We start from the raw sequence: 12,518 nt of genomic DNA on the forward strand, positions 1-12,518 counted from the left end.
ATTAAAGGACATAAACTAATGACTGAAACAAACATAAAAAAGACTAGTTAACTTTGTGAACTTTAATAACACCCTAAATTGTTCTGCTGTCACATAAACCTATCATAAGATTTAGAAAACTTGGAATATACACCCCGAATAACCCAGACTGAAATCATTAATAGTTATGCATGTTTTATAAATCTTTGGTGTTGTGCACAGAATAAATGTAACACAAAATAGACAACATTCTTTTTATTGTTCAATGGCACATTTATAACACTCAGGCATTCTGGTATTTCATACTCATATATGTATCAAATCTCTGCACCCTTTCATGATTATCTTTGACCAACACCCCTGACCCGTCCCATCATCCATTTCGAGTCCTGGGGAGTGCGTCTGCGGAGAGGGTGTGTTGGCAGGCACCAGGCCTGGCGGTGCACTTCCCGTCTCTTGGACACAGGATCAGGTGTCGCAGTTTTCACAGCGCCTTCTGTTTCTGGTTAATGTGAAATGAGCTCCATCAGAAGGAGTCTGAGCAAAACTGAGCAAAAATCAGGGCTGACAGGCAGGAATATTAGCCTGTGACGGCAGCCAATAATTGAGCGATCGGCTCCCTCTCTCTGGTAATGAGGAGAATATGTGCAGGGAATGTGGTTGTACTTTTCTCTCTCTCTCGCTCTTCCTTCTTGTTTGCCCTCTCCTTCCCTCTCTGCTCTAGCCTCCTCTTTTCTTCAATACCCGATATATCATTTCAACAGAAACGGAGGGATAGTCTTACTTGACTTCAAAGTTGTGCTCCAGGTGTCATCTCGGTAACCTCAAAGTAACGTTATGCAGAGAGCTCTCTTGGGCCTCTGTGAGAGAGCAAAACTTTTTTTTAACTTCTGAAATGTTTGCTAAGATTTATGGCAGCGAAAGTATATGGTGCCGTGAGAGAGTGGACCATTACACTTCATTACTGTTTGTTTTTTTCTTTCTCTCCCATGCAAAAATGATAATGGGAGGACCATGTACGCTCTTTTTCCTTCTTCTCTTGGGGTGTCCCAATGAATGTGCTACTCAGATTTGTCTCAGATGGGTCTGGCAAAGTGCTTTAATGGTTAACCCTTTCAAATGTCTTTCAGATATTCATTTATATAGAGTGCAGCAGGGATGGCGTATTTTCGTAGACCAACCCAGAAGTTCGCATCACCCGGGTTTCCTTGACGAAAACCCAATAGGATTTTTCCATTGGCTTTTCGATTATTGCAGAAAATAAGGTCTGTGACTAACAAAAGCTTATGATTCTTACAAGTTTTGTTCATTGTGATAATCCTCACAAATGAGCACAACCTTAAAGGCACAATATGTAACTTTTTTGCTTAAAAAATAGCAAAAATCACTATATCCATGTTATTTATTTTTTTAGTTGTGTACTTACATTATCCCGACTGTTTCCAACAACTTTCAAACCAGGAGAAATTTTAATTTATTTTCGAAGACACGGCACGTTTCTTTATTTCCGTTTTGTCGCAGTCAATGGCGTCATATCCGCGTTGTCTCTGGTTTCCGCTCGTACTGCCATAGCAACCAGAGCTATGAACCAGAGACCTCTGATAGTAACCAAGGCGACAGACGTGGACAATGTAGTTCGCAATGTCTATTTGCACGCTGTTGTTGTTTTGTTCAAACATTACGGACCATGGCAAGCAGACTTTGGATAAACAATGAGAACTAAAACGAGAATCAATATCAGCGCGGTGTTTTCGAGATGCCGAGAGCTCCCATAGACAGTATATAAACGACAGCTGCACGTCCGAGACTTCGACCGCTCCTACATGTACTTTATTAAACAGGTGAGCACATTTACATAAAACTAATCAATGTTACATAGTTCAACAATGATAAAATGTTAGAATATGATCTATGTTATTCTAATGTTGATCTAGCTTACTGCTAGTCTCATACAGACAAACTAACACATACATTTCAACACATTTAAATGCAGTTTAGTGTGATAGTGTTAGACTAAGTGAAACAGTGCTGCGTTACCTCACAAGTTTAATTTGTCTAATAAACTGACCTGTGAGTTGTAATTCTGCACTCACGTGTAGTTCGGTAGAATGAAATGTCCATGTTCCTTTTATATCCGCGGGACTCGCGTCGCGTGTGGAGCTGATAGCTGTCTCTTAGCAATCCCGACCTGCTTCATATCACAGTCATGATAAAAACATCGATGTATTCAGTCATCCATAAACATTATTAAATCGGTCGGCTTGATGTTGACGACAAGATCCATAATTCTTAGCAAATGCTGCGTCATCAAACTACGCCTTTGTTATTGTAAGAGGTTAGCGAACCCTAGCGGCGAAAAAAATTACATACTGTACGTTTAATGAATTTTGAAGTGTAAAAATAATATGCAGAATTTAAAAGCTAAAGTTGGCTGTAAACAAACTACACCACGGTCGCATGATGACAACGTCACCATTACTAAGCTTCCGACGACTCTTTGTTTAAACACGTTCACTGAAAGTTTAAGTTATAATAGTTTGCAAGAATGTGATTATAAGAACAACAAGGTTTTGAAAGTGGATTAGTGAGTAGATGAGTTTATAGCCTGGCAAGCCAGACCTACATCACGATGTTAGGTCTGGCAACTCACCATAGACACGGCTCAATCCGAGGGGCGGGATAAACGGCTGTCTTTCAAATTCCCTCTGCACGCAATAGGACAGCGCTTCAACCAACCAGAGCGTTTTCCCAACAGCGGAGCTAACGTTAGTTGATAGATTCAACTTTTGAATCTGGCAGGCAAAACTACGAACACATCTTCCTTTTTTTAAGAATGACTTAAGTGCCGTTCTTTGCTCTTTTCTCAAAGAAAAACTTAACTCCAAGTCCTCCAGAGTCGCGGCCAAAGCCGATTTGACAGACTGTTCTCCAGCAGCAGGTGCTATCTTCTTTGTTTTCAAGTAGCAGGGAACCGTCGCAACTCTGTCGTCATTATGTTAAGCCCGCCCCGCCTACTCTATACACAATGTGATTGGCTTGACCCAATTTAGGTTTTTGCAGCTCGAAAGTCAATGGAGAGTTTCAAGACTACCCTGGCTGCAAAATACATTTTCCTGCCGCTAGGGTGCGTCTAGATTTCTAGGCTAATGAGTTTATCCATTCGGCTGATGACGTTTAATGTTCCTGACAACATCTGTAGTCCTATTTAGCCACTTGTATGCGCCTTTTACAAGACAAGTAAAAGCTTAAAAAATGAGGGTATTACTGATATCATAGAATAAAACATGAAAATATATTGAGCTTGTGTTCACCACAGACCTATATTTCAAGCATTTAACCAAAAACCCATTCAAGAAACCCATTGATTTCAGGACGATGGAACCGGAAGTGCTAAAATGCTAACTTGTTTCTGGATTTTGGCCTTCAAAAATATGTCATCCCTGCTCCAATCTGCATGAGTTTGAAGGACATGTTTGGGGTTAAAGGTCATTGAGGTGGTTTTACAGCATAACTGTGTACAAATACACTTTATTGGTTCATTCTAATATTGTTTAATTTCTGTCAAAATACTGGTAACACTTTCAATATGGTTTCATTAGTAAACATTAGTTAACTACTTTAGTTAACTAAGAATTAACAGTTCTTCTACAGCATTTATTAATCTCATTTAATGTTAATTTCTATATTAATGAAATGGGAAGATTCGTATTTTAAGCAGTTATGCAAAATGAGAGGTGTTTTTTTCTCTGAAAGGGTTAATTATGTGGAAGAGTGTCAAGGAAAGGGAGGTGAATGAGACTGAGGCCTTGCAGATCCATATGTCTCCAGCCGTCACACTTAGGAGAATATTTAGGAGGGAAAGCCTGCAAAATAACCAGAATAAATCTACCACTCAGCATACTACAGGCATATTGATGTTTGAAAGCAAGGGTGTGGATGCATGTGTAAATTTTCTTAATGTATCCCTGCTTCACTAGGTTAGATTTTTCGTGTCTCTGTGTATATGTGTTTTAAACAGCTAACGGTACATGAAGGCTGTTTGGAGAGCAGTAGAGGTTACAGCTGTATCGAAGCAGACAGAGACGCGTTTCTCTAGGTACGGCTTCAGGTTACACATAGTTTTTGGGACAAGGTCCAATCCCAAGCAGAATTCTTAATACAATAATTGGTAGAAGACTTGCTCTTATTAATACTTCTCAGACTGCTGCCTGTTTCATATTTCTTTCTTTCTTCTTTTTTTCCCTCCTCCACCATCCTTTTTTCCTTAACCAAAATCAGTTTTGTGTGTTGCTGCTCGGAGGGCTGTGGGACAGGGCCCTGACCCCGGGTGTGCTGCTCTAATGATGAGAGGATGAAAGCGCTGCAGTTGGTTCCCAGGCTGGCCCGTGAGGGGGTGCAGGGCTGTGAAATGGGCAGATAATTGAGACCAGGTGTGTTTAGGGGATCCAAAGAGGAGAGGGATTCTCCTCTCCTTTTCTTGAATGGGAGGTGCATTGGGAATCCATACCCTGCCCGGCACATTCCAAATTCGCCATGTAGACACCAGTGTTATTTTAATACTTAATACTTCAATATTTATTGAATTTGATTTTAGATTTTGTATGTTTTTGTGTATTTGTCATTTTATTAGTTTTTTTATACTGTCAAACGATTAATCGCGATTAATCGCATCCAAAATAAAAGTTTGTTTACATAATTTATGTCTGTGTACGGAGTATAATTATTTTCTATATATAAATACACACACATGCATATAAGAAAATGTGTTATTTATATATAAAATATTTATATATAACATAAATTATATATAATATAAATATATATACACAGTATATACATGCAAATATTTCTTAAATATATACATGCATGTGTGTGTATTTATATATAGAAAATAATTATACACCGTACACACACATATATTATGTAAAAATAAACTTTTATTTTGGATGCGATTAATCGTTTGACAGCCCTAATATATATATATATATATATATACACACACTGTATATGTATATATGTGTATATATATATATATATATATATATATATATATATATATATATATATATATATATATATATATATATACACATATAGTTTATTTAGTTTTAGTTATTACAACTTAAACTAAATGAAAATGAAAACTGTTGACTTGGCAACTAGTGTTTTAATTAAAACTAAGTGTTTTCATTCATTTCATTGTTTATCCGAGGTTTAAGCAGTCCGCCGGATCCAGGCCGTATCCAGATCTGATGAAGGACCTGCGCCTGGACACGATGACAATGCAGTCCTGAAGGGTCAACCAGTTCCTCCCCGGTTTACTAAAGTCAACCGGATCCTGGCCGTATCCAGATCAGATGGTGGACCTGCACCTGGACCCATCCATGACGCATCCCTGAAGTGCCAGCCTCATCAGCCCTGTGAAGGCCTCATGGACACGACTGATCCTCAACAAACTCGTCTCCATACCGACGTGATGACTCCGACTTCCAACCAGATGGAACTGGATACATATTCTGAATGTTCTGATCCAATCTGACTTCTGACCTGTAATGCTACCTGGATCATAATCATACACTGTTCGTTCATTGGCCAGAGGAGAACTGGCCCACGACTGAGCCTGGGTTCTCCCAAGGTTTTTTTCTCCATTCTGTCACCTGATGGAGTTTTGGTTCCTTGCCACTCTCGCCTTGGCTTTTGGCTTGCTTAGTTGGGGACATTTAATATCCAACAATATTATTGATCTGCCTTACTTAAGGTGGACGATGACGCAATTTACTTCTAGAAACAAACTTTGTTGTATTATTTTCATGTTATCACTGTGAAGCTGCTTTGATACAATCTGTATTGTAAAAAGCACTATATAAATAAAGGTGACTTTTAATGAAAACTTCCAGGTATTCAAGAACTCGACAGTCATGATGCTTAATGTGGTCAAGTACAGCAGGAATGAATATTATAGCAATGTAGAAAAGCTTATTGGTTCTTTTGTGGATTCCTGTACAAACACCCTTTTATCTGCAAACTTCCCACTGATCAATCCAGACCAGAGCAGTGATCCCGTGATATAATGACTCTCTTTGATGCCGATAAGTATTTTGCTGCATAGATGAGCCTTTATGTTATCTTTCATCCAGAAGACCTTCATTTGTTGAGCGTTTACTCCTGATGCTTGCTGTTAATCTCGAGTAGCTGAAGTTTTAAAGGAAAGGTCAGGAGGATCAGGCCGCAAAAGTGTTTCTAATCAGAACAGACAGTCTCACAGAGCTCCCCCGTAATTACAATCTAATTAGCAGGCACCAGATGAAATCCAGCATGCCATTTCACATCAATAATTTAACCCCTTCCTAGACAGAGGAAGGGATATTGCAGCTGGTGTTAAAAAGAAGAACGTCTCTCACCGCAGGTCATAGAGTGTGTCAAATGCGGGCGGTTAGAGATGCTTATGAGGGCCTTTACATTAGGGGCCCAATTTGGGCCCTCGACATCAGAGCTTTTCTCAAAACCGCTCTTCTTTCAAAGGGATAACATTATAAAGCTGGATATTGTTTCACTAAGATTTTCCCATTATGATCTCGGCCATGTTAAGCCGAAATTCAGATGTTTCTGGGGGGGTATGTCTGAACGCATGTGATGAGGAGGGACAGGAAGTTGACGGATGCTAAGGCAATCATTTCTGAGGAATATTGAAAAGAGTAAGATTTCCATTTGATTTACTCACTCTGTCTATTGAAATGTCTGTCACTTTCAACTGTTTATCTTGCGAGGGAAAATACGCAATTTCATTTTTGGCATGTTGGCTTTTCTGGCATATTAATCAAATATTGACATTGTGTTTACAACAGAATTCCAGGAAGAGAGTAAATCAAATAAAGGAGTAAAAAAACAAAGCATGGAAGTGTCGTATACCACAGATATTAAAAAAGAGCCGTGGCGAGAAGGTGGCTTCCTATGTCCAACCTCTTTGTAATTACAGACTTTGTCTAATGTGGAGAATCGCTTTGACATACAATCGTGTGCAGCTATCTGAAGTTATTCTTGTAAAAAGCTCTTTTGGCAGAAGCAGGCATGCTGAGAGTCCGAACAAAAGGAAATAGGATTTCAAAGACAGATCCCTATTACTTTGTGAATTAGGCTGTTTGCAGCAGAAATGTGCGCTGTACTGTTAGTCAATTGTGATGCGTTGATCACATTTTTGTGTCCTTTCCTCTCAGACTGTGAAATCACCTGACAGGCCTTGATAGAATAAGTATCGACTGCACAGGAAGGATCAGAATGCTGAAGCCTGGAACTGACATTGTGTGTATGTGCTCTTTTTTTCATCGTCTCAGTTGTCTCAGTTTTTCCAGCAAACTATCCGCAAGTTAGCTTCAAATAAATGCATTTTCCAAGGGATGTTATTTGGTGTCTGATTAGAACATTTACATTTTCTAATAGAGTACATATTACTGAATACATAGAAATATGCCAACATGCTAATGAAAAGACTGTCTGAGGGCAGTCGTGGCCTAATGGTTAGAGAGTCAGACTGCTAACCCGTTGGTTCTCAATACTGGCAGGAAATTACTGAAGTGACCGTAAGCAAGGCACCTATCCACCAATCACTCCCTGGGCGCCACAGCAAAAATGGCTGCCCACTGCTCTGGGTGTGTATGAGTGTTCACTACTCACTACTCCTAATTTGTGTGCAGTTGAAGGGAGGATAACTTCAGAAGACAAATTCAGAGTATGGGTTACCATACTTGGCCTTTACATGCCACTTAAAAATGTACAAATTTCACTTTCTTTTTGTTTTCATTTAAACTTTTGTTAGCAAGTTCTGTTAATAACAGCTTACACAGTTTGCTTTGTTTTTTCATGACATTCATGAATGGATTAGTCAATAAACATCAGTTTCCACCAAGAGCCCAAGGTTTGGCTGGTTTGCAGGGTCCAGTCACACCTGTTGATAAATGTTGTAACTACATAATCTGACTGAAAAAAAAAACATATTTCTAATGGATATTCAAAGATATCTCTGTACAAACAAATAACCTTTTTTTTTGCAAGCAACATACACTGATGAGCCAAAACATTATGACCATATGTGAAGTAAATATCATTGATCATCTCCTATCAAGGCCACATGTAAAGGTCTGGGTGGATTAGATGTTAAGCACAAAATCAGTTCTCATAATCAATGTGTTGGATGTCCCGTTTTCTTTTACATCAGACGGCTTGTATTTGTGTGTGCCGTTTACCTGGGGAAGTGATGTCACCAGGTTGCACTGTGGGACGACGATAAGCCGGCGGAGGGAGTGTGATGCTCTGGGCAATGTTCTGCTGGGAAACCCTGGGTCCGGCCATTCATGTGGATGTAAATTTGACACGTGCCCCTATCTAAACATTGATGCAGACCAGGTACACCCCTTCATGACAATGATGTTCCCTGGTGAAAGTGGTCTCTTTAAGCAGGATAATGCACCCTGCACACATTGTTCAAGAATGGTTTGAGGAACATGATGAGGTCGAGGTGTTGCCCTGGCTTCCAAAGTCCCCAGATCTCAATCCAGCTCAGCATCTGTGGGATGTGCTGGACCAACAAGTTTAATCCACTGTGGCTCCACCTCGAAACCTACAGGACTTGAAGGATCTTCTTCTGACTTCTTGCTGCCAGAAACTACAGGACACTTTCAGGGTGTCACCTTCAGCCTCAGCGGGTCAGTGCTGTTTTGGCAGCACACGGAGGACCAACAGCATATTAGGCCAGTGGATAGTGTTTTGGCTGTATACAGTATAGATAACATAGAGATGAAATAAAAAGTTTACCATTGCTAATGTTTTTATTTGCGTCAAACAAACCTCTCAATATGTTTCAAAGATTCAGTGCCATAATCCTCACGTGCCATTTATGTGGCCGTTTTGCAAAAGGTCAGCATAAAAACGACATGCATATGAAAAATAATCACGAATACCTTGTGTTACGTATGCTGAAAAATTGTGGTTAAACTATTATCAAAGATAATTTCGGAATTCTTTTCCACCTTGTTGTGCCTTGAAGGAATTTCTGAAATCATTATTTTTAAGATTACTATGGGATTCAGATACACATTTTCCTATTAAACATCAATCAAACTAAGTATTATTTTAAAACGAGCAGCAGAAAGAAGGAACATTTGACCTGAGGAAACACATATTAAAAAGTTTTCTCTCCAATGAAAGATAGACGCTGCACAAAACTAATCTTGTTCCCTACTTATCTGATGATAATCACTTAACAAGGAAATTGCCTCATATTAGAATCTGGGAGACTGTAAATGTGTAAGTGTCTCGTGAACACAGATGTGTTGGATTTGTATGAGGTGTTGAAGAGCAGTGATATTGTTTCCTATTTGAATGAAAGGATTATATCGTGCATGTTAGTTTTATTATGTGGAGATAAAAGTTTTTTGATGCTTCATACTGATGTTTTCCTCAGTAGTGCCACCACCATTTCAGCCTTGCATTCCCTTTCTGGTCACTGAGAATATCTGAGCATTTTTCTCTGTAAAATACACACAGCCATGCTTTTTTTTCAAACTTAAAGTTAAAGGATAGAAATGAAACTAATATCAGTTCGATAGAAGAAAATCTCATTAAGCAGCATTTGTGGCATAATGTTTATTTCTACAGAACAGTGGTGTAAAGTATTTGAGTAAATGTGATTCGTTTCTGTGATTTACTTTCTGTAAAGGGTTAGTTCACCCAAAAATGAAAATTAGCCTATGATTTACTCACCCTCAAATCATCCTAGGTGTATAGGACATTCTTCTTTCAGACGAATACAATCAGAGTTATATTAAAAAATGTCCTGGCTCTTCCAAGCTGTTTTGAAGTCCATAAAAGTGCATCTATCCATCATAAAAGTGCTCACACAGCACCAGGGGGTTAATAAAGGCCGTCTGAAGCGAACACGTTACAAAGTAAAATTCTAGCTTCCGGCCAAACGCAGTCTACTTGCACCTAAAGCGCAACTTACAAAACTTGTGACGTCTGAAGTAGCGTAGTACGTCATGGCGTAAATATCAGCAGTCGAATCCGTATGTTCGTTGGCCGAAAGCTAGTTATTTTACTTCATAATGTTTTAAATATGGATACTTTTCTTACACAAACACATCGATTCGCTTCAGAAGGCCTTTATTAACCCCCCGGAGCCGTGTGGAGCACTTTTATGATGAATAGATGCACTTTTATGATGAGTAGATGCACTTTTATGGACTTCAAAAAAGAAACGTCCATTCACTATTATACAGCTTGGAAAAGCCAGGACATTTTTTAATATAACTCCGATTGTATTCGTCTGAAAGAAGAATGTCATATACACCTAGGATGACTTGAGGGTGAGTAAATAATGGGCTAATTTTCATGTTTGGGTGAATTATCCCTTTAACTATCTTTTTGGTTCCTTTGTAATGTGACTGAGAGCAACTTTTACTCTCTACTTGACTAGATTTTTGAATAAGTATATGCACTCTTTACTCCAATCCATTTGTAATGAGTAATGCAATTAATCGTTAGATTTTACATGGCACCATAGACTGTAAAAAAAAAAAGATGGACAGCACGTCCCTGCTTCCTTCCACTGTAGAAAAATGTTCTGCCCAAGTTCGAGCAGTAGTGATCCTGAGGTGGAGCCGCAGCATCAAGGTCCCACCCACACTCCCGCTCCCACAGACTCAGTCGCAAGCACAGCTGTCAATCATGACAATACACCCCATTTTTATAACATCAAATAACTAACTAAAACCAAACATATTGAGAAAACAAACACATGAACATACGTCTGTGTAATGAGAGCTACCTAAAATTACAGAAACCATCTTTGGAAAAAAATTTTTTGAAGTGTAGTTGGATTTTTTGTTTGGCTCACGTCACATTCGATTACATAGAGAGGGTGGGGTTTAAGACCTAGCCAGCCACCACGGGGTGATCGAAATGCTTTGGCTTAACTTTTCAGGACTTGTGAGGCACAATACGTGTCTTGTACAACACAATATTTGTGAGGCACAATCTACAGTGCATTGTGAGGCACAATACGTTTTCTGCAGCAGTTTATGTCGGCTACAAAAGAAGTGATATCGCCATCTACAGTGCATTAAAGGTTGAAACTTGTCAACAGGGATACTTTACACGAATGTGAGTGCATTAGCAGGTAGTTGTTGAATCGCATTGTTTCATATATGAGGCGAGGACATGACTGCAGCCGGTGATAAGGCCAAAAACCAGCACGCCCAGTGCAAGTCTTTGACTATTTAATTTTACTTAACATTATTTTATTTATCCGTTGTTGCTTGTCTACAGGGTCGTCCCAACATGGGGCAGGCAGAACCTGATTTCCCCAAGTAGAATATGTTCCTGGATCAACATCTTTGTTGATCCTGAAACAACATTCCAATGAACCAATCAAATTTGAGGAACAAGTTTACAATCAGAGTTATGTGCTTCTACATCAGTGTTGTTCCGTTATCATTTCCCTCTGATTTGAGGGATAAGTTATGGGTAGGATTAGGTTTAGGGTTAGGTTTTAGCAACACCTAATTCTACTAAATTCTACCCAATTCTTCCCCTCTACAGACCCCACCAGGCTGCCCAGTTTGGTTTAGGGAGGACGCAGAAAGGCCTTGGTCGGTGCATGAAAGGGTTGATCATCCTATCCTTTACTCCTTTGCCGATTCTATGGAAATTCTCCTTAATCACCAGTAAGGACTTTATTTACGAGGGTTATATTCTAGTTGGGGTTATATCATATAGGGTAGCCATGTTAGGGCTATCTTGACTCTAATAACCCTGTAAGGGGTAGGTTTAATGTTCGTTTCAGGTGCAGGGCTAGCTCAGCCTCTGTCCTCTAAAAAACGAATCTAGGGAAACACATCATCAGTAACGCACCTCAGGTTCCTTGTGTGTTTCGGCTCTTTAAATGCTAGATTTGTTTTTTGTAGGATTACCAATGCCTTCCCTTAGGCAGGCATTATCCACCTATCATTTCTCCCTGATTTTAGGGATAACTTATGGGTAAGGTTAGGTATAGGGGTATGAATATGGTTAGGATTACATTTTCGGACAAGAATTTTGTTCCAGGATCAATAAAATATGTTGACCTAGGAACGCGTCTAACTCTGCAAAATCAGAACGTGCCATGGGGTGGGACCCGGTGCGAGTTAGAGGAAGCGTTATCCCCCCACCCACACACCCCGGTCCGATTGCGTTCCGGCCCCCTAAAGTGCGGGTTGCACCACCCTTAGGATGGCGCTGCAAGTCTAGACCAGCGTGAATAAGATGTACCATGTAAAACCCATTATAACCTTAACCTATAGTAACAATCTGAAATAATTGAAAAAAATGGTAAAATGCAGCGTAATCAGTTTTCTGTAACAGATACTGAGCAATCCATCAAATTTTTCCCTCGATTTATTAATTTTTGACCAAACGTCCCCGCTTGACTACTGTAACGAGGTATGATGTATTGAGCCTTTGCTGTTGCCATGGAGACCATAGTCCCCTGTTACATGTCGCCAGAACAC

Source organism: Squalius cephalus, assembly GCF_949319135.1.
Source record: "Squalius cephalus genome assembly, chromosome: 3".
Lineage (NCBI taxonomy): Eukaryota > Metazoa > Chordata > Actinopteri > Cypriniformes > Leuciscidae > Squalius > Squalius cephalus.